The sequence below is a fragment of the Chionomys nivalis genome, chromosome 14 (genome assembly GCF_950005125.1).
Source record: "Chionomys nivalis chromosome 14, mChiNiv1.1, whole genome shotgun sequence".
NCBI lineage: Eukaryota > Metazoa > Chordata > Mammalia > Rodentia > Cricetidae > Chionomys > Chionomys nivalis.
In genome coordinates this window covers 40,286,038-40,289,785 of record NC_080099.1, presented here as the reverse complement: position 1 = coordinate 40,289,785, position 3,748 = coordinate 40,286,038, and the positions used below count along the sequence as shown (strand labels likewise).

Genomic DNA, 3,748 nt, shown 5'->3' with positions numbered 1-3,748 from the left:
ACAAAAAACCCAAAGCAAACAAACAAAAAAACTGACCTGATTTACAGCCTAGCCAGTTATTGACACTTAAATATCACTTCTTATTAACATTAGTGATAAAAAAAAAAAGCTCATGAAGAGCTGTAGGTCTAGTGCAGATATATAAACAAAGAATTAGATGTCAATATAATCAAGAGTTCTAAATAAGCCAACAAACTACTAAACGTCCCACCCTTCTGCTTGTTCCTTATTTTAGAACAACTCAGCAAAATAAAATTCTGGCTTATTGTTGGACATTGTTTCACACATACATCAAACAGGCCAATAAATAAATAGATAAATAAATAAATAAACAGCAACTTCATAGACAAAAAAAAAAAAAAAAAAAGGAAGAAAAAAAAACCCTTTTATCTTTGGCCTTTTTAACCATCTCATTACAAAGCAGCTACTTATAGTACAGCCAGGTACATACATACACAAAAACACTTACTGGAATGCTTGGAATAAGATTGTTTTGTTGTTGTTGTTGTTTGTTTGTTTTTACAATTTTTTTTCTCCTTTGAGAGTATAATGAACACAGTCACTCAACACATAAGGACAGAGAACACTCTGTAGGCTGGTTTGGTCACCCATTATCATTAAAAATGCTGACCCCTAACAATATGTACAAAAATATAAAATGTAAATGAAAAATACAAACAAAATTTCCTTTTAAAGTATTTTTAAGAAAAAGAACAGGACCTTGGAAGTTTGGTTTTTTTCCCTCCCCTGTTGCAAATTCATGTTGTGGTTTTGGTGGGTTGGTGGGTGGCATTGCCCGCTGTGGGCGGGCGGGGCATGCTCCTCTACTCGAAGGTGACCACGTTTAAATTCTGAGACAGGAAGTGGCGGGTGACTAGGTCACGGTGGTCTTAAGTTTAGCTTTTCCTTTTAGCTGTCCAGTCATCCTCATCAGTCTTCTGCTTCTTGGTGTCAATGCCATCTTCCTCATCATCTTCAGCTATCCGCTTCACGTAGGAGCCTCAGCTTCTTCATCTCCATCCTCTTCCTCACCGTCACCTTTTCCTCCCCTCCACTTCCTCCCCCACCTTCTTTCTCTTCTTCATCTACCAAATTGTCGCCTCCTGCTCCCCATTTTCCTCATTAGCATTCCCATCGGCAGGTGCACCTCTTCCATTCCTGCCTCCCCCACAACTTCCTTCTCCTTCAAGTCCTTGGTGGTGATCTCGGAGCTGGTGGCCACGGGTGCGTCTGACATGGTGGGTCAACCGGTGATCCGATGCAGAGAGTAAGAAAGGAATCGAGTTCGACGACTCTGGCGAGATAGCTGCCCCATAGTCTGCCGCGGAGTAGGGGGAGGAGGTGGGCAGCAAAGGGAGCACGGAGCAGGACCCAGATGGCTTTTCAGAGCAGCCAGTCCTGTTTTCGGTTTTTTGTTTTTTCTTTTTTCTTTTTCTTTTTCATTTTGAGGGCTTGAATCACTAAGAGCCTCAGCTGGCCTTGAACTCTTCATTCTCCGGTGTTGGTCTCCTGAGCGCTAGGATTTCCAGACACCTGCCACCACACCCAACAGGGACAGGTTCTTTGAGACCTGGTTTCATTATTTAGCCCAGAAACTCACAGAGATTAACCTGTCTCTGCCTCCCAAAGACGTGTATCACACTGGGTGTTTGGGGTGCACACCTTTAATCCCAGCAAGGCCAGCCTGGTCTACAGAGTTTCAGGACAGGCTCCAAAGCTACAGATAAACCCTGTCTTGAAAAGCCAGAAAAACAAAACAAAATGCAAAAACAAACAAAGACATGTATCGCCATACCTGACAGTGCAAACAGATTGTTACATGACTGAATACTGAATATTAACATTTTTAAAGATTGTTACATGACTGAATACTGAATATTAGCATTTTTTTAATTTCACATTTATTTCTTGTGTCTATGTTTGCAATCACGTGTGGGGAGAAGGGAGTGCTTACCATCCTATGTGGAGATCAGAGGACAACTTTCAGATACTGGGCTTCTCCTTCCATCATGTGGGTCCTAGGGGCTCAAATTCAGGTCGTCATGACTTGGAGGGCAGGGTCCTCTAACCCTGGAGGCATCTCTCTGGCCTCTCTGGATTGGTCTTCAATGTCTTGCACCCTTACTAGAGTTCTGTAGTTTGGCTGAGTAATGACAAAGGTGCTCAGAATTTCATACATTGTTATACTGCTATATATTTATTTTATTACACTACTTTTCACCTTAATTTTTAACAAAACCACCGTTTATGTTATCCTCAAGAATTTTACACAAATTTTTAAAGAAAAGAATGCCAAATTAGACAACCTTTCCTAGGTCAGTGTTCCCTTATTTTAAAAGTAAACGCGATGTGGAGAAAACCTGATTTCAAGTCAAAAGCAGCCGTGATTGTCGGCGAAGCTACTTCAGCAGAGTTTCTGTCCAGAAATCAAGAACAGGTTTCACAAATCACATTCACACTTCATAGTGTGGTTGGAATGAAAATGGCCCCCAAAGGTAGTGGCACTATAAGGACATGTGGCTTTGCTGGAGAAGTGTGTCATTGTGGTGGTGGGCTTTGAGGTCTCCTTTGCTCAAGCTATGCTCAGTGTGGTCGACAGTTTACTTCCTGTCGCCTTCAGATCAAGATGTAGAACTCTCAGCTCCTTCTCCAGCACCATGTCTGCCTGCAAGCTGCCGTGCTTCTCTCCATGATAATGACGGACTAAACCTCTGAACTTTAGGCTAGCTCCAACTAAATGTTTTCCTTTATAGGAGTTGCCATGTTCATGGTGTCTCTTCACTGCAATAGAAACCCTAAGACAAATTGTATGATGTTGGGCAGAATATTATCATAAAAATATTATCATAATTTCAGCATACAAATCTCTCACATTGCAATTTTCGTCTTCTCTAAGAGAATATGTTTCCAATAAAAATTAAGTTTTTAAAGCAATCTTCAAGGCTGGGTTTTTATTTAAAAAATCATAACAAAAAACTATTCATGTTCCATATTGATCCAAATGACTCTTTAATGGAGCCTATTCTTTAATCTAGAACAATTGTTTGGTGGAAGAGCCAAGTAGTACATCCATTATAGAAACAGCATGGAATTTCCTCAGAAAATCAATACTAGAACTATTATATTATTCCCAATGCCAAGTATGTATCCAAAGGAAATGAAATCAGCATGTCCAAAGAGATGTCTTCACTTCCACGTCTGCTGTAACACTATTCACAGAAGTCAAGTAGTGGAAATAGTCTAAGTATCTGCAGTGAATGAATGGATAAAGAAAATGTGCATATATATGTACATGCGCCCATGTGCATGTGCGTGCACACACATCAAATACTATTCTGCCCTGAAAGGAAAGAAATCCTATCATTTGTAACAACATGGAAGAAACTGAGAACGTAAAATTAAGTGAAATAAGTTGGGTATACAAAGATAAGTTGTGCATGAACTTGGAATCTAAAAAAAATAAAAAACTGACTGGGCAGTGGTTGCACACGCTGTTAATCCTAGCACTTTGGGAGGCTAGCAGAAGCAGGTGAATCTCTGAGTTCAAGGCTTGTCTGATCTAAAAAGTGAGTTTCAGGACAGCAAGGACTACACAGAGAAACAAAAACAAAAAGCAAAACAAAATGACAAAAAGTTTCACAGACATAGACAAGAATTTTATTTACCAGGGGTGAAGGGCTATAGGTGGGGGTGGGAAGACTATGATCCCATGGGTACTATGTTGCTGGTTTATATGAATAAGAAGCTG

The 3,748-nt window shown here is 40.3% G+C and overlaps 1 pseudogene; it reads right to left on the bottom strand.

Annotated features, from left to right (window-relative positions):
• Nucleotides 1-896: 896 nt before the first annotated feature.
• LOC130887024 (prothymosin alpha-like) lies at nucleotides 897-1,237 on the bottom strand (annotated as a pseudogene).
• Nucleotides 1,238-3,748: the final 2,511 nt, after the last annotated feature.